This window comes from Orbicella franksi, unplaced genomic scaffold (assembly GCF_964199315.1).
Source record: "Orbicella franksi unplaced genomic scaffold, jaOrbFran1.1 SCAFFOLD_244, whole genome shotgun sequence".
Classification (NCBI taxonomy): domain Eukaryota; kingdom Metazoa; phylum Cnidaria; class Anthozoa; order Scleractinia; family Merulinidae; genus Orbicella; species Orbicella franksi.
Window position 1 is genome coordinate 12,311 of NW_027670627.1, and position 22,402 is coordinate 34,712.

The 22,402-nt window shown below is 44.7% G+C and overlaps 41 non-coding genes and 3 pseudogenes across 41 annotated transcripts; all 44 read left to right on the plus strand.

Moving 5' to 3' along the window:
* Positions 1 to 178: 178 nt before the first annotated feature.
* LOC145473472 (5S ribosomal RNA) lies at positions 179 to 297 on the plus strand. The gene has a single exon (XR_014044647.1). It is a non-coding gene; the product is annotated as a 5S ribosomal RNA (ribosomal RNA).
* A 385-nt stretch (positions 298 to 682) lies between these two features.
* LOC145473449 (5S ribosomal RNA) lies at positions 683 to 801 on the plus strand. The gene has a single exon (XR_014044627.1). It is a non-coding gene; the product is annotated as a 5S ribosomal RNA (ribosomal RNA).
* A 384-nt stretch (positions 802 to 1,185) lies between these two features.
* On the plus strand, positions 1,186 to 1,304 carry LOC145473473 (5S ribosomal RNA). The gene has a single exon (XR_014044648.1). It is a non-coding gene; the product is annotated as a 5S ribosomal RNA (ribosomal RNA).
* Positions 1,305 to 1,689: 385 nt separating this feature from the next.
* On the plus strand, positions 1,690 to 1,808 carry LOC145473474 (5S ribosomal RNA). The gene has a single exon (XR_014044649.1). It is a non-coding gene; the product is annotated as a 5S ribosomal RNA (ribosomal RNA).
* Positions 1,809 to 2,193: 385 nt separating this feature from the next.
* LOC145473477 (5S ribosomal RNA) lies at positions 2,194 to 2,312 on the plus strand. Its single transcript, XR_014044651.1, has one exon. It is a non-coding gene; the product is annotated as a 5S ribosomal RNA (ribosomal RNA).
* Positions 2,313 to 2,696: 384 nt separating this feature from the next.
* On the plus strand, positions 2,697 to 2,815 carry LOC145473450 (5S ribosomal RNA). The gene has a single exon (XR_014044628.1). It is a non-coding gene; the product is annotated as a 5S ribosomal RNA (ribosomal RNA).
* Positions 2,816 to 3,199: 384 nt separating this feature from the next.
* On the plus strand, positions 3,200 to 3,318 carry LOC145473478 (5S ribosomal RNA). The gene has a single exon (XR_014044652.1). It is a non-coding gene; the product is annotated as a 5S ribosomal RNA (ribosomal RNA).
* Positions 3,319 to 3,703: 385 nt separating this feature from the next.
* LOC145473479 (5S ribosomal RNA) lies at positions 3,704 to 3,822 on the plus strand. The gene has a single exon (XR_014044653.1). It is a non-coding gene; the product is annotated as a 5S ribosomal RNA (ribosomal RNA).
* Positions 3,823 to 4,207: 385 nt separating this feature from the next.
* Positions 4,208 to 4,326, plus strand: LOC145473480 (5S ribosomal RNA). Its single transcript, XR_014044654.1, has one exon. It is a non-coding gene; the product is annotated as a 5S ribosomal RNA (ribosomal RNA).
* A 384-nt stretch (positions 4,327 to 4,710) lies between these two features.
* On the plus strand, positions 4,711 to 4,829 carry LOC145473481 (5S ribosomal RNA). Its single transcript, XR_014044655.1, has one exon. It is a non-coding gene; the product is annotated as a 5S ribosomal RNA (ribosomal RNA).
* Positions 4,830 to 5,214: 385 nt separating this feature from the next.
* Positions 5,215 to 5,333, plus strand: LOC145473482 (5S ribosomal RNA). Its single transcript, XR_014044656.1, has one exon. It is a non-coding gene; the product is annotated as a 5S ribosomal RNA (ribosomal RNA).
* A 385-nt stretch (positions 5,334 to 5,718) lies between these two features.
* On the plus strand, positions 5,719 to 5,837 carry LOC145473483 (5S ribosomal RNA). The gene has a single exon (XR_014044657.1). It is a non-coding gene; the product is annotated as a 5S ribosomal RNA (ribosomal RNA).
* Positions 5,838 to 6,222: 385 nt separating this feature from the next.
* LOC145473484 (5S ribosomal RNA) lies at positions 6,223 to 6,341 on the plus strand. The gene has a single exon (XR_014044658.1). It is a non-coding gene; the product is annotated as a 5S ribosomal RNA (ribosomal RNA).
* Positions 6,342 to 6,726: 385 nt separating this feature from the next.
* LOC145473485 (5S ribosomal RNA) lies at positions 6,727 to 6,845 on the plus strand. Its single transcript, XR_014044659.1, has one exon. It is a non-coding gene; the product is annotated as a 5S ribosomal RNA (ribosomal RNA).
* A 385-nt stretch (positions 6,846 to 7,230) lies between these two features.
* Positions 7,231 to 7,349, plus strand: LOC145473486 (5S ribosomal RNA). The gene has a single exon (XR_014044660.1). It is a non-coding gene; the product is annotated as a 5S ribosomal RNA (ribosomal RNA).
* A 385-nt stretch (positions 7,350 to 7,734) lies between these two features.
* Positions 7,735 to 7,853, plus strand: LOC145473488 (5S ribosomal RNA). Its single transcript, XR_014044662.1, has one exon. It is a non-coding gene; the product is annotated as a 5S ribosomal RNA (ribosomal RNA).
* A 385-nt stretch (positions 7,854 to 8,238) lies between these two features.
* On the plus strand, positions 8,239 to 8,357 carry LOC145473489 (5S ribosomal RNA). Its single transcript, XR_014044663.1, has one exon. It is a non-coding gene; the product is annotated as a 5S ribosomal RNA (ribosomal RNA).
* A 387-nt stretch (positions 8,358 to 8,744) lies between these two features.
* Positions 8,745 to 8,863, plus strand: LOC145473490 (5S ribosomal RNA). Its single transcript, XR_014044664.1, has one exon. It is a non-coding gene; the product is annotated as a 5S ribosomal RNA (ribosomal RNA).
* A 383-nt stretch (positions 8,864 to 9,246) lies between these two features.
* Positions 9,247 to 9,365, plus strand: LOC145473492 (5S ribosomal RNA). The gene has a single exon (XR_014044665.1). It is a non-coding gene; the product is annotated as a 5S ribosomal RNA (ribosomal RNA).
* A 384-nt stretch (positions 9,366 to 9,749) lies between these two features.
* On the plus strand, positions 9,750 to 9,868 carry LOC145473493 (5S ribosomal RNA). Its single transcript, XR_014044666.1, has one exon. It is a non-coding gene; the product is annotated as a 5S ribosomal RNA (ribosomal RNA).
* A 385-nt stretch (positions 9,869 to 10,253) lies between these two features.
* Positions 10,254 to 10,372, plus strand: LOC145473494 (5S ribosomal RNA). Its single transcript, XR_014044667.1, has one exon. It is a non-coding gene; the product is annotated as a 5S ribosomal RNA (ribosomal RNA).
* A 384-nt stretch (positions 10,373 to 10,756) lies between these two features.
* LOC145473495 (5S ribosomal RNA) lies at positions 10,757 to 10,875 on the plus strand. Its single transcript, XR_014044668.1, has one exon. It is a non-coding gene; the product is annotated as a 5S ribosomal RNA (ribosomal RNA).
* Positions 10,876 to 11,259: 384 nt separating this feature from the next.
* On the plus strand, positions 11,260 to 11,378 carry LOC145473496 (5S ribosomal RNA). Its single transcript, XR_014044669.1, has one exon. It is a non-coding gene; the product is annotated as a 5S ribosomal RNA (ribosomal RNA).
* A 385-nt stretch (positions 11,379 to 11,763) lies between these two features.
* Positions 11,764 to 11,884, plus strand: LOC145473453 (5S ribosomal RNA; annotated as a pseudogene).
* Positions 11,885 to 12,270: 386 nt separating this feature from the next.
* LOC145473454 (5S ribosomal RNA) lies at positions 12,271 to 12,391 on the plus strand (annotated as a pseudogene).
* A 385-nt stretch (positions 12,392 to 12,776) lies between these two features.
* LOC145473497 (5S ribosomal RNA) lies at positions 12,777 to 12,895 on the plus strand. Its single transcript, XR_014044670.1, has one exon. It is a non-coding gene; the product is annotated as a 5S ribosomal RNA (ribosomal RNA).
* Positions 12,896 to 13,280: 385 nt separating this feature from the next.
* On the plus strand, positions 13,281 to 13,399 carry LOC145473498 (5S ribosomal RNA). The gene has a single exon (XR_014044671.1). It is a non-coding gene; the product is annotated as a 5S ribosomal RNA (ribosomal RNA).
* Positions 13,400 to 13,784: 385 nt separating this feature from the next.
* Positions 13,785 to 13,903, plus strand: LOC145473500 (5S ribosomal RNA). The gene has a single exon (XR_014044673.1). It is a non-coding gene; the product is annotated as a 5S ribosomal RNA (ribosomal RNA).
* A 385-nt stretch (positions 13,904 to 14,288) lies between these two features.
* LOC145473501 (5S ribosomal RNA) lies at positions 14,289 to 14,407 on the plus strand. The gene has a single exon (XR_014044674.1). It is a non-coding gene; the product is annotated as a 5S ribosomal RNA (ribosomal RNA).
* A 385-nt stretch (positions 14,408 to 14,792) lies between these two features.
* LOC145473502 (5S ribosomal RNA) lies at positions 14,793 to 14,911 on the plus strand. Its single transcript, XR_014044675.1, has one exon. It is a non-coding gene; the product is annotated as a 5S ribosomal RNA (ribosomal RNA).
* Positions 14,912 to 15,296: 385 nt separating this feature from the next.
* LOC145473503 (5S ribosomal RNA) lies at positions 15,297 to 15,415 on the plus strand. The gene has a single exon (XR_014044676.1). It is a non-coding gene; the product is annotated as a 5S ribosomal RNA (ribosomal RNA).
* Positions 15,416 to 15,800: 385 nt separating this feature from the next.
* LOC145473504 (5S ribosomal RNA) lies at positions 15,801 to 15,919 on the plus strand. Its single transcript, XR_014044677.1, has one exon. It is a non-coding gene; the product is annotated as a 5S ribosomal RNA (ribosomal RNA).
* A 385-nt stretch (positions 15,920 to 16,304) lies between these two features.
* LOC145473436 (5S ribosomal RNA) lies at positions 16,305 to 16,423 on the plus strand. The gene has a single exon (XR_014044614.1). It is a non-coding gene; the product is annotated as a 5S ribosomal RNA (ribosomal RNA).
* Positions 16,424 to 16,808: 385 nt separating this feature from the next.
* LOC145473437 (5S ribosomal RNA) lies at positions 16,809 to 16,927 on the plus strand. Its single transcript, XR_014044615.1, has one exon. It is a non-coding gene; the product is annotated as a 5S ribosomal RNA (ribosomal RNA).
* Positions 16,928 to 17,312: 385 nt separating this feature from the next.
* LOC145473438 (5S ribosomal RNA) lies at positions 17,313 to 17,431 on the plus strand. Its single transcript, XR_014044616.1, has one exon. It is a non-coding gene; the product is annotated as a 5S ribosomal RNA (ribosomal RNA).
* Positions 17,432 to 17,815: 384 nt separating this feature from the next.
* Positions 17,816 to 17,934, plus strand: LOC145473439 (5S ribosomal RNA). Its single transcript, XR_014044617.1, has one exon. It is a non-coding gene; the product is annotated as a 5S ribosomal RNA (ribosomal RNA).
* Positions 17,935 to 18,319: 385 nt separating this feature from the next.
* LOC145473440 (5S ribosomal RNA) lies at positions 18,320 to 18,438 on the plus strand. Its single transcript, XR_014044618.1, has one exon. It is a non-coding gene; the product is annotated as a 5S ribosomal RNA (ribosomal RNA).
* A 385-nt stretch (positions 18,439 to 18,823) lies between these two features.
* Positions 18,824 to 18,942, plus strand: LOC145473442 (5S ribosomal RNA). The gene has a single exon (XR_014044620.1). It is a non-coding gene; the product is annotated as a 5S ribosomal RNA (ribosomal RNA).
* Positions 18,943 to 19,327: 385 nt separating this feature from the next.
* LOC145473443 (5S ribosomal RNA) lies at positions 19,328 to 19,446 on the plus strand. Its single transcript, XR_014044621.1, has one exon. It is a non-coding gene; the product is annotated as a 5S ribosomal RNA (ribosomal RNA).
* Positions 19,447 to 19,829: 383 nt separating this feature from the next.
* LOC145473444 (5S ribosomal RNA) lies at positions 19,830 to 19,948 on the plus strand. The gene has a single exon (XR_014044622.1). It is a non-coding gene; the product is annotated as a 5S ribosomal RNA (ribosomal RNA).
* Positions 19,949 to 20,334: 386 nt separating this feature from the next.
* On the plus strand, positions 20,335 to 20,454 carry LOC145473451 (5S ribosomal RNA). The gene has a single exon (XR_014044629.1). It is a non-coding gene; the product is annotated as a 5S ribosomal RNA (ribosomal RNA).
* A 385-nt stretch (positions 20,455 to 20,839) lies between these two features.
* On the plus strand, positions 20,840 to 20,958 carry LOC145473445 (5S ribosomal RNA). Its single transcript, XR_014044623.1, has one exon. It is a non-coding gene; the product is annotated as a 5S ribosomal RNA (ribosomal RNA).
* Positions 20,959 to 21,344: 386 nt separating this feature from the next.
* Positions 21,345 to 21,462, plus strand: LOC145473455 (5S ribosomal RNA; annotated as a pseudogene).
* Positions 21,463 to 21,845: 383 nt separating this feature from the next.
* LOC145473446 (5S ribosomal RNA) lies at positions 21,846 to 21,964 on the plus strand. Its single transcript, XR_014044624.1, has one exon. It is a non-coding gene; the product is annotated as a 5S ribosomal RNA (ribosomal RNA).
* The last annotated feature ends 438 nt before the right edge of the window (positions 21,965 to 22,402 follow it).

Below are 22,402 nucleotides of genomic sequence, written 5' to 3' on the forward strand. Positions count from 1 at the left end.
TGACTGACCATTGGAGAATCGCCCTTTTGTGATTTGAAGTCTTAGCTGGCTTTGGAATCTCTGGGTTAAGTAGCCGAGACGTAATTGGAAATTCATCACAACAGCAATTAAAGGCCTTCCTTCTAAGAGACTTAAAAGAGAGTCCAAGCAATTGGGCAAGGTTTGAGTTGTTTCTTTCGTCTACGACCACACCACAGGGAACGTACCGGTTCTCGTCCGATCACCGAAGTCAAGTCCTGTTGGGCGGCGTCAGTACCTGGCTGGGTGACCACCTGGGAATACGCCGTGTTGTAGACTTTTGGAGCCATTTTGGGACTGGACTCTTCAGAGAAGATTTCCATACGCCTCCACATCATTGATCCCTCTGTTTTCAAAATGTTGTCTTTTTTTTTTTGGAATTATTTTTCCAGCAAGTTGACAGCATATTAGAAGATTTTCTTGTTTGATTACAGCACTGCAACACTGAGCAGCACACTGGAGGCAATCTCTTGAATGTGGCTTTGATGACTGACCATTGGAGAATCGCCCTTTTGTGATTTGAAGTCTTAGCTGGCTTTGGAATCTCTGGGTTAAGTAGCCGAGACGTAATTGGAAATTCATCACAACAGCAATTAAAGGCCTTCCTTCTAAGAGACTTAAAAGAGAGTCCAAGCAATTGGGCAAGGTTTGAGTTGTTTCTTTCGTCTACGACCACACCACAGGGAACGTACCGGTTCTCGTCCGATCACTGAAGTCAAGTCCTGTTGGGCGGCGTCAGTACCTGGCTGGGTGACCACCTGGGAATACGCCGTGTTGTAGACTTTTGGAGCCATTTTGGGACTGGACTCTTCAGAGAAGATTTCCATACGCCTCCACATCATTGATCCCTCTGTTTTCAAAATGTTGTCTTTTTTTTTTGGAATTATTTTTCCAGCAAGTTGACAGCATATTAGAAGATTTTCTTGTTTGATTACAGCACTGCAACACTGAGCAGCACACTGGAGGCAATCTCTTGAATGTGGCTTTGATGACTGACCATTGGAGAATCGCCCTTTTGTGATTTGAAGTCTTAGCTGGCTTTGGAATCTCTGGGTTAAGTAGCCGAGACGTAATTGGAAATTCATCACAACAGCAATTAAAGGCCTTCCTTCTAAGAGACTTAAAAGAGAGTCCAAGCAATTGGGCAAGGTTTGAGTTGTTTCTTTCGTCTACGACCACACCACAGGGAACGTACCGGTTCTCGTCCGATCACCGAAGTCAAGTCCTGTTGGGCGGCGTCAGTACCTGGCTGGGTGACCACCTGGGAATACGCCGTGTTGTAGACTTTTGGAGCCATTTTGGGACTGGACTCTTCAGAGAAGATTTCCATACGCCTCCACATCATTGATCCCTCTGTTTTCAAAATGTTGTCTTTTTTTTTTTGGAATTATTTTTCCAGCAAGTTGACAGCATATTAGAAGATTTTCTTGTTTGATTACAGCACTGCAACACTGAGCAGCACACTGGAGGCAATCTCTTGAATGTGGCTTTGATGACTGACCATTGGAGAATCGCCCTTTTGTGATTTGAAGTCTTAGCTGGCTTTGGAATCTCTGGGTTAAGTAGCCGAGACGTAATTGGAAATTCATCACAACAGCAATTAAAGGCCTTCCTTCTAAGAGACTTAAAAGAGAGTCCAAGCAATTGGGCAAGGTTTGAGTTGTTTCTTTCGTCTACGACCACACCACAGGGAACGTACCGGTTCTCGTCCGATCACCGAAGTCAAGTCCTGTTGGGCGGCGTCAGTACCTGGCTGGGTGACCACCTGGGAATACGCCGTGTTGTAGACTTTTGGAGCCATTTTGGGACTGGACTCTTCAGAGAAGATTTCCATACGCCTCCACATCATTGATCCCTCTGTTTTCAAAATGTTGTCTTTTTTTTTTTGGAATTATTTTTCCAGCAAGTTGACAGCATATTAGAAGATTTTCTTGTTTGATTACAGCACTGCAACACTGAGCAGCACACTGGAGGCAATCTCTTGAATGCGGCTTTGATGACTGACCATTGGAGAATCGCCCTTTTGTGATTTGAAGTCTTAGCTGGCTTTGGAATCTCTGGGTTAAGTAGCCGAGACGTAATTGGAAATTCATGACAACAGCAATTAAAGGCCTTCCTTCTAAGAGACTTAAAAGAGAGTCCAAGCAATTGGGCAAGGTTTGAGTTGTTTCTTTCGTCTACGACCACACCACAGGGAACGTACCGGTTCTCGTCCGATCACCGAAGTCAAGTCCTGTTGGGCGGCGTCAGTACCTGGCTGGGTGACCACCTGGGAATACGCCGTGTTGTAGACTTTTGGAGCCATTTTGGGACTGGACTCTTCAGAGAAGATTTCCATACGCCTCCACATCATTGATCCCTCTGTTTTCAAAATGTTGTCTTTTTTTTTTGGAATTATTTTTCCAGCAAGTTGACAGCATATTAGAAGATTTTCTTGTTTGATTACAGCACTGCAACACTGAGCAGCACACTGGAGGCAATCTCTTGAATGTGGCTTTGATGACTGACCATTGGAGAATCGCCCTTTTGTGATTTGAAGTCTTAGCTGGCTTTGGAATCTCTGGGTTAAGTAGCCGAGACGTAATTGGAAATTCATCACAACAGCAATTAAAGGCCTTCCTTCTAAGAGACTTAAAAGAGAGTCCAAGCAATTGGGCAAGGTTTGAGTTGTTTCTTTCGTCTACGACCACACCACAGGGAACGTACCGGTTCTCGTCCGATCACTGAAGTCAAGTCCTGTTGGGCGGCGTCAGTACCTGGCTGGGTGACCACCTGGGAATACGCCGTGTTGTAGACTTTTGGAGCCATTTTGGGACTGGACTCTTCAGAGAAGATTTCCATACGCCTCCACATCATTGATCCCTCTGTTTTCAAAATGTTGTCTTTTTTTTTTGGAATTATTTTTCCAGCAAGTTGACAGCATATTAGAAGATTTTCTTGTTTGATTACAGCACTGCAACACTGAGCAGCACACTGGAGGCAATCTCTTGAATGTGGCTTTGATGACTGACCATTGGAGAATCGCCCTTTTGTGATTTGAAGTCTTAGCTGGCTTTGGAATCTCTGGGTTAAGTAGCCGAGACGTAATTGGAAATTCATCACAACAGCAATTAAAGGCCTTCCTTCTAAGAGACTTAAAAGAGAGTCCAAGCAATTGGGCAAGGTTTGAGTTGTTTCTTTCGTCTACGACCACACCACAGGGAACGTACCGGTTCTCGTCCGATCACCGAAGTCAAGTCCTGTTGGGCGGCGTCAGTACCTGGCTGGGTGACCACCTGGGAATACGCCGTGTTGTAGACTTTTGGAGCCATTTTGGGACTGGACTCTTCAGAGAAGATTTCCATACGCCTCCACATCATTGATCCCTCTGTTTTCAAAATGTTGTCTTTTTTTTTTTGGAATTATTTTTCCAGCAAGTTGACAGCATATTAGAAGATTTTCTTGTTTGATTACAGCACTGCAACACTGAGCAGCACACTGGAGGCAATCTCTTGAATGTGGCTTTGATGACTGACCATTGGAGAATCGCCCTTTTGTGATTTGAAGTCTTAGCTGGCTTTGGAATCTCTGGGTTAAGTAGCCGAGACGTAATTGGAAATTCATGACAACAGCAATTAAAGGCCTTCCTTCTAAGAGACTTAAAAGAGAGTCCAAGCAATTGGGCAAGGTTTGAGTTGTTTCTTTCGTCTACGACCACACCACAGGGAACGTACCGGTTCTCGTCCGATCACCGAAGTCAAGTCCTGTTGGGCGGCGTCAGTACCTGGCTGGGTGACCACCTGGGAATACGCCGTGTTGTAGACTTTTGGAGCCATTTTGGGACTGGACTCTTCAGAGAAGATTTCCATACGCCTCCACATCATTGATCCCTCTGTTTTCAAAATGTTGTCTTTTTTTTTTTGGAATTATTTTTCCAGCAAGTTGACAGCATATTAGAAGATTTTCTTGTTTGATTACAGCACTGCAACACTGAGCAGCACACTGGAGGCAATCTCTTGAATGTGGCTTTGATGACTGACCATTGGAGAATCGCCCTTTTGTGATTTGAAGTCTTAGCTGGCTTTGGAATCTCTGGGTTAAGTAGCCGAGACGTAATTGGAAATTCATCACAACAGCAATTAAAGGCCTTCCTTCTAAGAGACTTAAAAGAGAGTCCAAGCAATTGGGCAAGGTTTGAGTTGTTTCTTTCGTCTACGACCACACCACAGGGAACGTACCGGTTCTCGTCCGATCACCGAAGTCAAGTCCTGTTGGGCGGCGTCAGTACCTGGCTGGGTGACCACCTGGGAATACGCCGTGTTGTAGACTTTTGGAGCCATTTTGGGACTGGACTCTTCAGAGAAGATTTCCATACGCCTCCACATCATTGATCCCTCTGTTTTCAAAATGTTGTCTTTTTTTTTTGGAATTATTTTTCCAGCAAGTTGACAGCATATTAGAAGATTTTCTTGTTTGATTACAGCACTGCAACACTGAGCAGCACACTGGAGGCAATCTCTTGAATGTGGCTTTGATGACTGACCATTGGAGAATCGCCCTTTTGTGATTTGAAGTCTTAGCTGGCTTTGGAATCTCTGGGTTAAGTAGCCGAGACGTAATTGGAAATTCATGACAACAGCAATTAAAGGCCTTCCTTCTAAGAGACTTAAAAGAGAGTCCAAGCAATTGGGCAAGGTTTGAGTTGTTTCTTTCGTCTACGACCACACCACAGGGAACGTACCGGTTCTCGTCCGATCACCGAAGTCAAGTCCTGTTGGGCGGCGTCAGTACCTGGCTGGGTGACCACCTGGGAATACGCCGTGTTGTAGACTTTTGGAGCCATTTTGGGACTGGACTCTTCAGAGAAGATTTCCATACGCCTCCACATCATTGATCCCTCTGTTTTCAAAATGTTGTCTTTTTTTTTTTGGAATTATTTTTCCAGCAAGTTGACAGCATATTAGAAGATTTTCTTGTTTGATTACAGCACTGCAACACTGAGCAGCACACTGGAGGCAATCTCTTGAATGTGGCTTTGATGAATTACCATTGGAGAATCGCCCTTTTGTGATTTGAAGTCTTAGCTGGCTTTGGAATCTCTGGGTTAAGTAGCCGAGACGTAATTGGAAATTCATCACAACAGCAATTAAAGGCCTTCCTTCTAAGAGACTTAAAGGAGAGTCCAAGCAATTGGGCAAGGTTTGAGTTGTTTCTTTCGTCTACGACCACACCACAGGGAACGTACCGGTTCTCGTCCGATCACCGAAGTCAAGTCCTGTTGGGCGGCGTCAGTACCTGGCTGGGTGACCACCTGGGAATACGCCGTGTTGTAGACTTTTGGAGCCATTTTGGGACTGGACTCTTCAGAGAAGATTTCCATACGCCTCCACATCATTGATCCCTCTGTTTTCAAAATGTTGTCTTTTTTTTTTTGGAATTATTTTTCCAGCAAGTTGACAGCATATTAGAAGATTTTCTTGTTTGATTACAGCACTGCAACACTGAGCAGCACACTGGAGGCAATCTCTTGAATGTGGCTTTGATGACTGACCATTGGAGAATCGCCCTTTTGTGATTTGAAGTCTTAGCTGGCTTTGGAATCTCTGGGTTAAGTAGCCGAGACGTAATTGGAAATTCATCACAACAGCAATTAAAGGCCTTCCTTCTAAGAGACTTAAAAGAGAGTCCAAGCAATTGGGCAAGGTTTGAGTTGTTTCTTTCGTCTACGACCACACCACAGGGAACGTACCGGTTCTCGTCCGATCACCGAAGTCAAGTCCTGTTGGGCGGCGTCAGTACCTGGCTGGGTGACCACCTGGGAATACGCCGTGTTGTAGACTTTTGGAGCCATTTTGGGACTGGACTCTTCAGAGAAGATTTCCATACGCCTCCACATCATTGATCCCTCTGTTTTCAAAATGTTGTCTTTTTTTTTTTGGAATTATTTTTCCAGCAAGTTGACAGCATATTAGAAGATTTTCTTGTTTGATTACAGCACTGCAACACTGAGCAGCACACTGGAGGCAATCTCTTGAATGTGGCTTTGATGACTGACCATTGGAGAATCGCCCTTTTGTGATTTGAAGTCTTAGCTGGCTTTGGAATCTCTGGGTTAAGTAGCCGAGACGTAATTGGAAATTCATCACAACAGCAATTAAAGGCCTTCCTTCTAAGAGACTTAAAAGAGAGTCCAAGCAATTGGGCAAGGTTTGAGTTGTTTCTTTCGTCTACGACCACACCACAGGGAACGTACCGGTTCTCGTCCGATCACCGAAGTCAAGTCCTGTTGGGCGGCGTCAGTACCTGGCTGGGTGACCACCTGGGAATACGCCGTGTTGTAGACTTTTGGAGCCATTTTGGGACTGGACTCTTCAGAGAAGATTTCCATACGCCTCCACATCATTGATCCCTCTGTTTTCAAAATGTTGTCTTTTTTTTTTTGGAATTATTTTTCCAGCAAGTTGACAGCATATTAGAAGATTTTCTTGTTTGATTACAGCACTGCAACACTGAGCAGCACACTGGAGGCAATCTCTTGAATGTGGCTTTGATGACTGACCATTGGAGAATCGCCCTTTTGTGATTTGAAGTCTTAGCTGGCTTTGGAATCTCTGGGTTAAGTAGCCGAGACGTAATTGGAAATTCATCACAACAGCAATTAAAGGCCTTCCTTCTAAGAGACTTAAAAGAGAGTCCAAGCAATTGGGCAAGGTTTGAGTTGTTTCTTTCGTCTACGACCACACCACAGGGAACGTACCGGTTCTCGTCCGATCACCGAAGTCAAGTCCTGTTGGGCGGCGTCAGTACCTGGCTGGGTGACCACCTGGGAATACGCCGTGTTGTAGACTTTTGGAGCCATTTTGGGACTGGACTCTTCAGAGAAGATTTCCATACGCCTCCACATCATTGATCCCTCTGTTTTCAAAATGTTGTCTTTTTTTTTTTGGAATTATTTTTCCAGCAAGTTGACAGCATATTAGAAGATTTTCTTGTTTGATTACAGCACTGCAACACTGAGCAGCACACTGGAGGCAATCTCTTGAATGTGGCTTTGATGACTGACCATTGGAGAATCGCCCTTTTGTGATTTGAAGTCTTAGCTGGCTTTGGAATCTCTGGGTTAAGTAGCCGAGACGTAATTGGAAATTCATCACAACAGCAATTAAAGGCCTTCCTTCTAAGAGACTTAAAAGAGAGTCCAAGCAATTGGGCAAGGTTTGAGTTGTTTCTTTCGTCTACGACCACACCACAGGGAACGTACCGGTTCTCGTCCGATCACCGAAGTCAAGTCCTGTTGGGCGGCGTCAGTACCTGGCTGGGTGACCACCTGGGAATACGCCGTGTTGTAGACTTTTGGAGCCATTTTGGGACTGGACTCTTCAGAGAAGATTTCCATACGCCTCCACATCATTGATCCCTCTGTTTTCAAAATGTTGTCTTTTTTTTTTTGGAATTATTTTTCCAGCAAGTTGACAGCATATTAGAAGATTTTCTTGTTTGATTACAGCACTGCAACACTGAGCAGCACACTGGAGGCAATCTCTTGAATGTGGCTTTGATGACTGACCATTGGAGAATCGCCCTTTTGTGATTTGAAGTCTTAGCTGGCTTTGGAATCTCTGGGTTAAGTAGCCGAGACGTAATTGGAAATTCATCACAACAGCAATTAAAGGCCTTCCTTCTAAGAGACTTAAAAGAGAGTCCAAGCAATTGGGCAAGGTTTGAGTTGTTTCTTTCGTCTACGACCACACCACAGGGAACGTACCGGTTCTCGTCCGATCACCGAAGTCAAGTCCTGTTGGGCGGCGTCAGTACCTGGCTGGGTGACCACCTGGGAATACGCCGTGTTGTAGACTTTTGGAGCCATTTTGGGACTGGACTCTTCAGAGAAGATTTCCATACGCCTCCACATCATTGATCCCTCTGTTTTCAAAATGTTGTCTTTTTTTTTTTGGAATTATTTTTCCAGCAAGTTGACAGCATATTAGAAGATTTTCTTGTTTGATTACAGCACTGCAACACTGAGCAGCACACTGGAGGCAATCTCTTGAATGTGGCTTTGATGACTGACCATTGGAGAATCGCCCTTTTGTGATTTGAAGTCTTAGCTGGCTTTGGAATCTCTGGGTTAAGTAGCCGAGACGTAATTGGAAATTCATCACAACAGCAATTAAAGGCCTTCCTTCTAAGAGACTTAAAAGAGAGTCCAAGCAATTGGGCAAGGTTTGAGTTGTTTCTTTCGTCTACGACCACACCACAGGGAACGTACCGGTTCTCGTCCGATCACCGAAGTCAAGTCCTGTTGGGCGGCGTCAGTACCTGGCTGGGTGACCACCTGGGAATACGCCGTGTTGTAGACTTTTGGAGCCATTTTGGGACTGGACTCTTCAGAGAAGATTTCCATACGCCTCCACATCATTGATCCCTCTGTTTTCAAAATGTTGTCTTTTTTTTTTTGGAATTATTTTTCCAGCAAGTTGACAGCATATTAGAAGATTTTCTTGTTTGATTACAGCACTGCAACACTGAGCAGCACACTGGAGGCAATCTCTTGAATATGTGGCTTTGATGACTGACCATTGGAGAATCGCCCTTTTGTGATTTGAAGTCTTAGCTGGCTTTGGAATCTCTGGGTTAAGTAGCCGAGACGTAATTGGAAATTCATCACAACAGCAATTAAAGGCCTTCCTTCTAAGAGACTTAAAAGAGAGTCCAAGCAATTGGGCAAGGTTTGAGTTGTTTCTTTCGTCTACGACCACACCACAGGGAACGTACCGGTTCTCGTCCGATCACCGAAGTCAAGTCCTGTTGGGCGGCGTCAGTACCTGGCTGGGTGACCACCTGGGAATACGCCGTGTTGTAGACTTTTGGAGCCATTTTGGGACTGGACTCTTCAGAGAAGATTTCCATACGCCTCCACATCATTGATCCCTCTGTTTTCAAAATGTTGTCTTTTTTTTTTTGGAATTATTTTTCCAGCAAGTTGACAGCATATTAGAAGATTTTCTTGTTTGATTACAGCACTGCAACACTGAGCAGCACACTGGAGGCAATCTCTTGAATGTCTTTGATGACTGACCATTGGAGAATCGCCCTTTTGTGATTTGAAGTCTTAGCTGGCTTTGGAATCTCTGGGTTAAGTAGCCGAGACGTAATTGGAAATTCATCACAACAGCAATTAAAGGCCTTCCTTCTAAGAGACTTAAAAGAGAGTCCAAGCAATTGGGCAAGGTTTGAGTTGTTTCTTTCGTCTACGACCACACCACAGGGAACGTACCGGTTCTCGTCCGATCACCGAAGTCAAGTCCTGTTGGGCGGCGTCAGTACCTGGCTGGGTGACCACCTGGGAATACGCCGTGTTGTAGACTTTTGGAGCCATTTTGGGACTGGACTCTTCAGAGAAGATTTCCATACGCCTCCACATCATTGATCCCTCTGTTTTCAAAATGTTGTCTTTTTTTTTTTGGAATTATTTTTCCAGCAAGTTGACAGCATATTAGAAGATTTTCTTGTTTGATTACAGCACTGCAACACTGAGCAGCACACTGGAGCAATCTCTTGAATGTGGCTTTGATGACTGACCATTGGAGAATCGCCCTTTTGTGATTTGAAGTCTTAGCTGGCTTTGGAATCTCTGGGTTAAGTAGCCGAGACGTAATTGGAAATTCATGACAACAGCAATTAAAGGCCTTCCTTCTAAGAGACTTAAAAGAGAGTCCAAGCAATTGGGCAAGGTTTGAGTTGTTTCTTTCGTCTACGACCACACCACAGGGAACGTACCGGTTCTCGTCCGATCACCGAAGTCAAGTCCTGTTGGGCGGCGTCAGTACCTGGCTGGGTGACCACCTGGGAATACGCCGTGTTGTAGACTTTTGGAGCCATTTTGGGACTGGACTCTTCAGAGAAGATTTCCATACGCCTCCACATCATTGATCCCTCTGTTTTCAAAATGTTGTCTTTTTTTTTTTGGAATTATTTTTCCAGCAAGTTGACAGCATATTAGAAGATTTTCTTGTTTGATTACAGCACTGCAACACTGAGCAGCACACTGGAGGCAATCTCTTGAATGTGGCTTTGATGACTGACCATTGGAGAATCGCCCTTTTGTGATTTGAAGTCTTAGCTGGCTTTGGAATCTCTGGGTTAAGTAGCCGAGACGTAATTGGAAATTCATCACAACAGCAATTAAAGGCCTTCCTTCTAAGAGACTTAAAAGAGAGTCCAAGCAATTGGGCAAGGTTTGAGTTGTTTCTTTCGTCTACGACCACACCACAGGGAACGTACCGGTTCTCGTCCGATCACCGAAGTCAAGTCCTGTTGGGCGGCGTCAGTACCTGGCTGGGTGACCACCTGGGAATACGCCGTGTTGTAGACTTTTGGAGCCATTTTGGGACTGGACTCTTCAGAGAAGATTTCCATACGCCTCCACATCATTGATCCCTCTGTTTTCAAAATGTTGTCTTTTTTTTTTTGGAATTATTTTTCCAGCAAGTTGACAGCATATTAGAAGATTTTCTTGTTTGATTACAGCACTGCAACACTGAGCAGCACACTGGAGGCAATCTCTTGAATGTGGCTTGATGACTGACCATTGGAGAATCGCCCTTTTGTGATTTGAAGTCTTAGCTGGCTTTGGAATCTCTGGGTTAAGTAGCCGAGACGTAATTGGAAATTCATCACAACAGCAATTAAAGGCCTTCCTTCTAAGAGACTTAAAAGAGAGTCCAAGCAATTGGGCAAGGTTTGAGTTGTTTCTTTCGTCTACGACCACACCACAGGGAACGTACCGGTTCTCGTCCGATCACCGAAGTCAAGTCCTGTTGGGCGGCGTCAGTACCTGGCTGGGTGACCACCTGGGAATACGCCGTGTTGTAGACTTTTGGAGCCATTTTGGGACTGGACTCTTCAGAGAAGATTTCCATACGCCTCCACATCATTGATCCCTCTGTTTTCAAATGTTGTCTTTTTTTTTTTGGAATTATTTTTCCAGCAAGTTGACAGCATATTAGAAGATTTTCTTGTTTGATTACAGCACTGCAACACTGAGCAGCACACTGGAGGCAATCTCTTGAATGTGGCTTTGATGACTGACCATTGGAGAATCGCCCTTTTGTGATTTGAAGTCTTAGCTGGCTTTGGAATCTCTGGGTTAAGTAGCCGAGACGTAATTGGAAATTCATCACAACAGCAATTAAAGGCCTTCCTTCTAAGAGACTTAAAAGAGAGTCCAAGCAATTGGGCAAGGTTTGAGTTGTTTCTTTCGTCTACGACCACACCACAGGGAACGTACCGGTTCTCGTCCGATCACCGAAGTCAAGTCCTGTTGGGCGGCGTCAGTACCTGGCTGGGTGACCACCTGGGAATACGCCGTGTTGTAGACTTTTGGAGCCCATTTTGGGACTGGACTCTTCAGAGAAGATTTCCATACGCCTCCACATCATTGATCCCTCTGTTTTCAAAATGTTGTCTTTTTTTTTTTGGAATTATTTTTCCAGCAAGTTGACAGCATATTAGAAGATTTTCTTGTTTGATTACAGCACTGCAACACTGAGCAGCACACTGGAGGCAATCTCTTGAATGTGGCTTTGATGACTGACCATTGGAGAATCGCCCTTTTGTGATTTGAAGTCTTAGCTGGCTTTGGAATCTCTGGGTTAAGTAGCCGAGACGTAATTGGAAATTCATCACAACAGCAATTAAAGGCCTTCCTTCTAAGAGACTTAAAAGAGAGTCCAAGCAATTGGGCAAGGTTGAGTTGTTTCTTTCGTCTACGACCACACCACAGGGAACGTACCGGTTCTCGTCCGATCACCGAAGTCAAGTCCTGTTGGGCGGCGTCAGTACCTGGCTGGGTGACCACCTGGGAATACGCCCCGTGTTGTAGACTTTTGGAGCCATTTTGGGACTGGACTCTTCAGAGAAGATTTCCATACGCCTCCACATCATTGATCCCTCTGTTTTCAAAATGTTGTCTTTTTTTTTTTTGGAATTATTTTTCCAGCAAGTTGACAGCATATTAGAAGATTTTCTTGTTTGATTACAGCACTGCAACACTGAGCAGCACACTGGAGGCAATCTCTTGAATGTGGCTTTGATGACTGACCATTGGAGAATCGCCCTTTTGTGATTTGAAGTCTTAGCTGGCTTTGGAATCTCTGGGTTAAGTAGCCGAGACGTAATTGGAAATTCATGACAACAGCAATTAAAGGCCTTCCTTCTAAGAGACTTAAAAGAGAGTCCAAGCAATTGGGCAAGGTTTGAGTTGTTTCTTTCGTCTACGACCACACCACAGGGAACGTACCGGTTCTCGTCCGATCACCGAAGTCAAGTCCTGTTGGGCGGCGTCAGTACCTGGCTGGGTGTGACCACCTGGGAATACGCCGTGTTGTAGACTTTTGGACCCATTTTGGGACTGGACTCTTCAGAGAAGATTTCCATACGCCTCCACATCATTGATCCCTCTGTTTTCAAAATGTTGTCTTTTTTTTTTTGGAATTATTTTTCCAGCAAGTTGACAGCATATTAGAAGATTTTCTTGTTTGATTACAGCACTGCAACACTGAGCAGCACACTGGAGGCAATCTCTTGAATGTGGCTTTGATGACTGACCATTGGAGAATCGCCCTTTTGTGATTTGAAGTCTTAGCTGGCTTTGGAATCTCTGGGTTAAGTAGCCGAGACGTAATTGGAAATTCATCACAACAGCAATTAAAGGCCTTCCTTCTAAGAGACTTAAAAGAGAGTCCAAGCAATTGGGCAAGGTTTGAGTTGTTTCTTTCGTCTACGACCACACCACAGGGAACGTACCGGTTCTCGTCCGATCACCGAAGTCAAGTCCTGTTGGGCGGCGTCAGTACCTGGCTGGGTGACCACCTGGGAATACGCCGTGTTGTAGACTTTTGGACCCATTTTGGGACTGGACTCTTCAGAGAAGATTTCCATACGCCTCCACATCATTGATCCCTCTGTTTTCAAAATGTTGTCTTTTTTTTTTTGGAATTATTTTTCCAGCAAGTTGACAGCATATTAGAAGATTTTCTTGTTTGATTACAGCACTGCAACACTGAGCAGCACACTGGAGGCAATCTCTTGAATGTGGCTTTGATGACTGACCATTGGAGAATCGCCCTTTTGTGATTTGAAGTCTTAGCTGGCTTTGGAATCTCTGGGTTAAGTAGCCGAGACGTAATTGGAAATTCATCACAACAGCAATTAAAGGCCTTCCTTCTAAGAGACTTAAAAGAGAGTCCAAGCAATTGGGCAAGGTTTGAGTTGTTTCTTTCGTCTACGACCACACCACAGGGAACGTACCGGTTCTCGTCCGATCACCGAAGTCAAGTCCTGTTGGGCGGCGTCAGTACCTGGCTGGGTGACCACCTGGGAATACGCCGTGTTGTAGACTTTTGGACCCATTTTGGGACTGGACTCTTCAGAGAAGATTTCCATACGCCTCCACATCATTGATCCCTCTGTTTTCAAAATGTTGTCTTTTTTTTTTTGGAATTATTTTTCCAGCAAGTTGACAGCATATTAGAAGATTTTCTTGTTTGATTACAGCACTGCAACACTGAGCAGCACACTGGAGGCAATCTCTTGAATGTGGCTTTGATGACTGACCATTGGAGAATCGCCCTTTTGTGATTTGAAGTCTTAGCTGGCTTTGGAATCTCTGGGTTAAGTAGCCGAGACGTAATTGGAAATTCATCACAACAGCAATTAAAGGCCTTCCTTCTAAGAGACTTAAAAGAGAGTCCAAGCAATTGGGCAAGGTTTGAGTTGTTTCTTTCGTCTACGACCACACCACAGGGAACGTACCGGTTCTCGTCCGATCACCGAAGTCAAGTCCTGTTGGGCGGCGTCAGTACCTGGCTGGGTGACCACCTGGGAATACGCCGTGTTGTAGACTTTTGGACCCATTTTGGGACTGGACTCTTCAGAGAAGATTTCCATACGCCTCCACATCATTGATCCCTCTGTTTTCAAAATGTTGTCTTTTTTTTTTTGGAATTATTTTTCCAGCAAGTTGACAGCATATTAGAAGATTTTCTTGTTTGATTACAGCACTGCAACACTGAGCAGCACACTGGAGGCAATCTCTTGAATGTGGCTTTGATGACTGACCATTGGAGAATCGCCCTTTTGTGATTTGAAGTCTTAGCTGGCTTTGGAATCTCTGGGTTAAGTAGCCGAGACGTAATTGGAAATTCATCACAACAGCAATTAAAGGCCTTCCTTCTAAGAGACTTAAAAGAGAGTCCAAGCAATTGGGCAAGGTTTGAGTTGTTTCTTTCGTCTACGACCACACCACAGGGAACGTACCGGTTCTCGTCCGATCACCGAAGTCAAGTCCTGTTGGGCGGCGTCAGTACCTGGCTGGGTGACCACCTGGGAATACGCCGTGTTGTAGACTTTTGGACCCATTTTGGGACTGGACTCTTCAGAGAAGATTTCCATACGCCTCCACATCATTGATCCCTCTGTTTTCAAAATGTTGTCTTTTTTTTTTTGGAATTATTTTTCCAGCAAGTTGACAGCATATTAGAAGATTTTCTTGTTTGATTACAGCACTGCAACACTGAGCAGCACACTGGAGGCAATCTCTTGAATGTGGCTTTGATGACTGACCATTGGAGAATCGCCCTTTTGTGATTTGAAGTCTTAGCTGGCTTTGGAATCTCTGGGTTAAGTAGCCGAGACGTAATTGGAAATTCATCACAACAGCAATTAAAGGCCTTCCTTCTAAGAGACTTAAAAGAGAGTCCAAGCAATTGGGCAAGGTTTGAGTTGTTTCTTTCGTCTACGACCACACCACAGGGAACGTACCGGTTCTCGTCCGATCACCGAAGTCAAGTCCTGTTGGGCGGCGTCAGTACCTGGCTGGGTGACCACCTGGGAATACGCCGTGTTGTAGACTTTTGGACCCATTTTGGGACTGGACTCTTCAGAGAAGATTTCCATACGCCTCCACATCATTGATCCCTCTGTTTTCAAAATGTTGTCTTTTTTTTTTTGGAATTATTTTTCCAGCAAGTTGACAGCATATTAGAAGATTTTCTTGTTTGATTACAGCACTGCAACACTGAGCAGCACACTGGAGGCAATCTCTTGAATGTGGCTTTGATGACTGACCATTGGAGAATCGCCCTTTTGTGATTTGAAGTCTTAGCTGGCTTTGGAATCTCTGGGTTAAGTAGCCGAGACGTAATTGGAAATTCATCACAACAGCAATTAAAGGCCTTCCTTCTAAGAGACTTAAAAGAGAGTCCAAGCAATTGGGCAAGGTTTGAGTTGTTTCTTTCGTCTACGACCACACCACAGGGAACGTACCGGTTCTCGTCCGATCACCGAAGTCAAGTCCTGTTGGGCGGCGTCAGTACCTGGCTGGGTGACCACCTGGGAATACGCCGTGTTGTAGACTTTTGGACCCATTTTGGGACTGGACTCTTCAGAGAAGATTTCCATACGCCTCCACATCATTGATCCCTCTGTTTTCAAAATGTTGTCTTTTTTTTTTTGGAATTATTTTTCCAGCAAGTTGACAGCATATTAGAAGATTTTCTTGTTTGATTACAGCACTGCAACACTGAGCAGCACACTGGAGGCAATCTCTTGAATGTGGCTTTGATGACTGACCATTGGAGAATCGCCCTTTTGTGATTTGAAGTCTTAGCTGGCTTTGGAATCTCTGGGTTAAGTAGCCGAGACGTAATTGGAAATTCATCACAACAGCAATTAAAGGCCTTCCTTCTAAGAGACTTAAAAGAGAGTCCAAGCAATTGGGCAAGGTTTGAGTTGTTTCTTTCGTCTACGACCACACCACAGGGAACGTACCGGTTCTCGTCCGATCACCGAAGTCAAGTCCTGTTGGGCGGCGTCAGTACCTGGCTGGGTGACCACCTGGGAATACGCCGTGTTGTAGACTTTTGGACCCATTTTGGGACTGGACTCTTCAGAGAAGATTTCCATACGCCTCCACATCATTGATCCCTCTGTTTTCAAAATGTTGTCTTTTTTTTTTTGGAATTATTTTTCCAGCAAGTTGACAGCATATTAGAAGATTTTCTTGTTTGATTACAGCACTGCAACACTGAGCAGCACACTGGAGGCAATCTCTTGAATGTGGCTTTGATGACTGACCATTGGAGAATCGCCCTTTTGTGATTTGAAGTCTTAGCTGGCTTTGGAATCTCTGGGTTAAGTAGCCGAGACGTAATTGGAAATTCATCACAACAGCAATTAAAGGCCTTCCTTCTAAGAGACTTAAAAGAGAGTCCAAGCAATTGGGCAAGGTTTGAGTTGTTTCTTTCGTCTACGACCACACCACAGGGAACGTACCGGTTCTCGTCCGATCACCGAAGTCAAGTCCTGTTGGGCGGCGTCAGTACCTGGCTGGGTGACCACCTGGGAATACGCCGTGTTGTAGACTTTTGGACCCATTTTGGGACTGGACTCTTCAGAGAAGATTTCCATACGCCTCCACATCATTGATCCCTCTGTTTTCAAAATGTTGTCTTTTTTTTTTTGGAATTATTTTTCCAGCAAGTTGACAGCATATTAGAAGATTTTCTTGTTTGATTACAGCACTGCAACACTGAGCAGCACACTGGAGGCAATCTCTTGAATGTGGCTTTGATGACTGACCATTGGAGAATCGCCCTTTTGTGATTTGAAGTCTTAGCTGGCTTTGGAATCTCTGGGTTAAGTAGCCGAGACGTAATTGGAAATTCATCACAACAGCAATTAAAGGCCTTCCTTCTAAGAGACTTAAAAGAGAGTCCAAGCAATTGGGCAAGGTTTGAGTTGTTTCTTTCGTCTACGACCACACCACAGGGAACGTACCGGTTCTCGTCCGATCACCGAAGTCAAGTCCTGTTGGGCGGCGTCAGTACCTGGCTGGGTGACCACCTGGGAATACGCCGTGTTGTAGACTTTTGGACCCATTTTGGGACTGGACTCTTCAGAGAAGATTTCCATACGCCTCCACATCATTGATCCCTCTGTTTTCAAAATGTTGTCTTTTTTTTTTTGGAATTATTTTTCCAGCAAGTTGACAGCATATTAGAAGATTTTCTTGTTTGATTACAGCACTGCAACACTGAGCAGCACACTGGAGGCAATCTCTTGAATGTGGCTTTGATGACTGACCATTGGAGAATCGCCCTTTTGTGATTTGAAGTCTTAGCTGGCTTTGGAATCTCTGGGTTAAGTAGCCGAGACGTAATTGGAAATTCATCACAACAGCAATTAAAGGCCTTCCTTCTAAGAGACTTAAAAGAGAGTCCAAGCAATTGGGCAAGGTTTGAGTTGTTTCTTTCGTCTACGACCACACCACAGGGAACGTACCGGTTCTCGTCCGATCACCGAAGTCAAGTCCTGTTGGGCGGCGTCAGTACCTGGCTGGGTGACCACCTGGGAATACGCCGTGTTGTAGACTTTTGGACCCATTTTGGGACTGGACTCTTCAGAGAAGATTTCCATACGCCTCCACATCATTGATCCCTCTGTTTTCAAAATGTTGTCTTTTTTTTTTGGAATTATTTTTCCAGCAAGTTGACAGCATATTAGAAGATTTTCTTGTTTGATTACAGCACTGCAACACTGAGCAGCACACTGGAGGCAATCTCTTGAATGTGGCTTTGATGACTGACCATTGGAGAATCGCCCTTTTGTGATTTGAAGTCTTAGCTGGCTTTGGAATCTCTGGGTTAAGTAGCCGAGACGTAATTGGAAATTCATCACAACAGCAATTAAAGGCCTTCCTTCTAAGAGACTTAAAAGAGAGTCCAAGCAATTGGGCAAGGTTTGAGTTGTTTCTTTCGTCTACGACCACACCACAGGGAACGTACCGGTTCTCGTCCGATCACCGAAGTCAAGTCCTGTTGGGCGGCGTCAGTACCTGGCTGGGTGACCACCTGGGAATACGCCGTGTTGTAGACTTTTGGACCCATTTTGGGACTGGACTCTTCAGAGAAGATTTCCATACGCCTCCACATCATTGATCCCTCTGTTTTCAAAATGTTGTCTTTTTTTTTTTGGAATTATTTTTCCAGCAAGTTGACAGCATATTAGAAGATTTTCTTGTTTGATTACAGCACTGCAACACTGAGCAGCACACTGGAGGCAATCTCTTGAATGTGGCTTTGATGACTGACCATTGGAGAATCGCCCTTTTGTGATTTGAAGTCTTAGCTGGCTTTGGAATCTCTGGGTTAAGTAGCCGAGACGTAATTGGAAATTCATCACAACAGCAATTAAAGGCCTTCCTTCTAAGAGACTTAAAAGAGAGTCCAAGCAATTGGGCAAGGTTTGAGTTGTTTCTTTCGTCTACGACCACACCACAGGGAACGTACCGGTTCTCGTCCGATCACCGAAGTCAAGTCCTGTTGGGCGGCGTCAGTACCTGGCTGGGTGACCACCTGGGAATACGCCGTGTTGTAGACTTTTGGACCCATTTTGGGACTGGACTCTTCAGAGAAGATTTCCATACGCCTCCACATCATTGATCCCTCTGTTTTCAAAATGTTGTCTTTTTTTTTTTGGAATTATTTTTCCAGCAAGTTGACAGCATATTAGAAGATTTTCTTGTTTGATTACAGCACTGCAACACTGAGCAGCACACTGGAGGCAATCTCTTGAATGTGGCTTTGATGACTGACCATTGGAGAATCGCCCTTTTGTGATTTGAAGTCTTAGCTGGCTTTGGAATCTCTGGGTTAAGTAGCCGAGACGTAATTGGAAATTCATCACAACAGCAATTAAAGGCCTTCCTTCTAAGAGACTTAAAAGAGAGTCCAAGCAATTGGGCAAGGTTTGAGTTGTTTCTTTCGTCTACGACCACACCACAGGGAACGTACCGGTTCTCGTCCGATCACCGAAGTCAAGTCCTGTTGGGCGGCGTCAGTACCTGGCTGGGTGACCACCTGGGAATACGCCGTGTTGTAGACTTTTGGACCCATTTTGGGACTGGACTCTTCAGAGAAGATTTCCATACGCCTCCACATCATTGATCCCTCTGTTTTCAAAATGTTGTCTTTTTTTTTTTGGAATTATTTTTCCAGCAAGTTGACAGCATATTAGAAGATTTTCTTGTTTGATTACAGCACTGCAACACTGAGCAGCACACTGGAGGCAATCTCTTGAATGTGGCTTTGATGACTGACCATTGGAGAATCGCCCTTTTGTGATTTGAAGTCTTAGCTGGCTTTGGAATCTCTGGGTTAAGTAGCCGAGACGTAATTGGAAATTCATCACAACAGCAATTAAAGGCCTTCCTTCTAAGAGACTTAAAAGAGAGTCCAAGCAATTGGGCAAGGTTTGAGTTGTTTCTTTCGTCTACGACCACACCACAGGGAACGTACCGGTTCTCGTCCGATCACCGAAGTCAAGTCCTGTTGGGCGGCGTCAGTACCTGGCTGGGTGACCACCTGGGAATACGCCGTGTTGTAGACTTTTGGACCCATTTTGGGACTGGACTCTTCAGAGAAGATTTCCATACGCCTCCACATCATTGATCCCTCTGTTTTCAAAATGTTGTCTTTTTTTTTTGGAATTATTTTTCCAGCAAGTTGACAGCATATTAGAAGATTTTCTTGTTTGATTACAGCACTGCAACACTGAGCAGCACACTGGAGGCAATCTCTTGAATGTGGCTTTGATGACTGACCATTGGAGAATCGCCCTTTTGTGATTTGAAGTCTTAGCTGGCTTTGGAATCTCTGGGTTAAGTAGCCGAGACGTAATTGGAAATTCATCACAACAGCAATTAAAGGCCTTCCTTCTAAGAGACTTAAAAGAGAGTCCAAGCAATTGGGCAAGGTTTGAGTGTTTCTTTCGTCTACGACCACACCACAGGGAACGTACCGGTTCTCGTCCGATCACCGAAGTCAAGTCCTGTTGGGCGGCGTCAGTACCTGGCTGGGTGACCACCTGGGAATACGCCGTGTTGTAGACTTTTGGACCCATTTTGGGACTGGACTCTTCAGAGAAGATTTCCATACGCCTCCACATCATTGATCCCTCTGTTTTCAAAATGTTGTCTTTTTTTTTTTTGGAATTATTTTTCCAGCAAGTTGACAGCATATTAGAAGATTTTCTTGTTTGATTACAGCACTGCAACACTGAGCAGCACACTGGAGGCAATCTCTTGAATGTGGCTTTGATGACTGACCATTGGAGAATCGCCCTTTTGTGATTTGAAGTCTTAGCTGGCTTTGGAATCTCTGGGTTAAGTAGCCGAGACGTAATTGGAAATTCATCACAACAGCAATTAAAGGCCTTCCTTCTAAGAGACTTAAAAGAGAGTCCAAGCAATTGGGCAAGGTTTGAGTTGTTTCTTTCGTCTACGACCACACCACAGGGAACGTACCGGTTCTCGTCCGATCACCGAAGTCAAGTCCCTGTTGGGCGGCGTCAGTACCTGGCTGGGTGACCACCTGGGAATACGCCGTGTTGTAGACTTTTGGACCCATTTTGGGACTGGACTCTTCAGAGAAGATTTCCATACGCCTCCACATCATTGATCCCTCTGTTTTCAAAATGTTGTCTTTTTTTTTTTGGAATTATTTTTCCAGCAAGTTGACAGCATATTAGAAGATTTTCTTGTTTGATTACAGCACTGCAACACTGAGCAGCACACTGGAGGCAATCTCTTGAATGTGGCTTTGATGACTGACCATTGGAGAATCGCCCTTTTGTGATTTGAAGTCTTAGCTGGCTTTGGAATCTCTGGGTTAAGTAGCCGAGACGTAATTGGAAATTCATCACAACAGCAATTAAAGGCCTTCCTTCTAAGAGACTTAAAAGAGAGTCCAAGCAATTGGGCAAGGTTTGAGTTGTTTCTTTCGTCTACGACCACACCACAGGGAACGTACCGGTTCTCGTCCGATCACCGAAGTCAAGTCCTGTTGGGCGGCGTCAGTACCTGGCTGGGTGACCACCTGGGAATACGCCGTGTTGTAGACTTTTGGACCCATTTTGGGACTGGACTCTTCAGAGAAGATTTCCATACGCCTCCACATCATTGATCCCTCTGTTTTCAAAATGTTGTCTTTTTTTTTTTTGGAATTATTTTTCCAGCAAGTTGACAGCATATTAGAAGATTTTCTTGTTTGATTACAGCACTGCAACACTGAGCAGCACACTGGAGGCAATCTCTTGAATGTGGCTTTGATGACTGACCATTGGAGAATCGCCCTTTTGTGATTTGAAGTCTTAGCTGGCTTTGGAATCTCTGGGTTAAGTAGCCGAGACGTAATTGGAAATTCATCACAACAGCAATTAAAGGCCTTCCTTCTAAGAGACTTAAAAGAGAGTCCAAGCAATTGGGCAAGGTTTGAGTTGTTTCTTTCGTCTACGACCACACACAGGGAACGTACCGGTTCTCGTCCGATCACCGAAGTCAAGTCCTGTTGGGCGGCGTCAGTACCTGGCTGGGTGACCACCTGGGAATACGCCGTGTTGTAGACTTTTGGACCCATTTTGGGACTGGACTCTTCAGAGAAGATTTCCATACGCCTCCACATCATTGATCCCTCTGTTTCAAAATGTTGTCTTTTTTTTTTTGGAATTATTTTTCCAGCAAGTTGACAGCATATTAGAAGATTTTCTTGTTTGATTACAGCACTGCAACACTGAGCAGCACACTGGAGGCAATCTCTTGAATGTGGCTTTGATGACTGACCATTGGAGAATCGCCCTTTTGTGATTTGAAGTCTTAGCTGCTTTGGAATCTCTGGGTTAAGTAGCCGAGACGTAATTGGAAATTCATCACAACAGCAATTAAAGGCCTTCCTTCTAAGAGACTTAAAAGAGAGTCCAAGCAATTGGGCAAGGTTTGAGTTGTTTCTTTCGTCTACGACCACACCACAGGGAACGTACCGGTTCTCGTCCGATCACCGAAGTCAAGTCCTGTTGGGCGGCGTCAGTACCTGGCTGGGTGACCACCTGGGAATACGCCGTGTTGTAGACTTTTGGACCCATTTTGGGACTGGACTCTTCAGAGAAGATTTCCATACGCCTCCACATCATTGATCCCTCTGTTTTCAAAATGTTGTCTTTTTTTTTTTGGAATTATTTTTCCAGCAAGTTGACAGCATATTAGAAGATTTTCTTGTTTGATTACAGCACTGCAACACTGAGCAGCACACTGGAGGCAATCTCTTGAATGTGGCTTTGATGACTGACCATTGGAGAATCGCCCTTTTGTGATTTGAAGTCTTAGCTGGCTTTGGAATCTCTGGGTTAAGTAGCCGAGACGTAATTGGAAATTCATCACAACAGCAATTAAAGGCCTTCCTTCTAAGAGACTTAAAAGAGAGTCCAAGCAATTGGGCAAGGTTTGAGTTGTTTCTTTCGTCTACGACCACACCACAGGGAACGTACCGGTTCTCGTCCGATCACCGAAGTC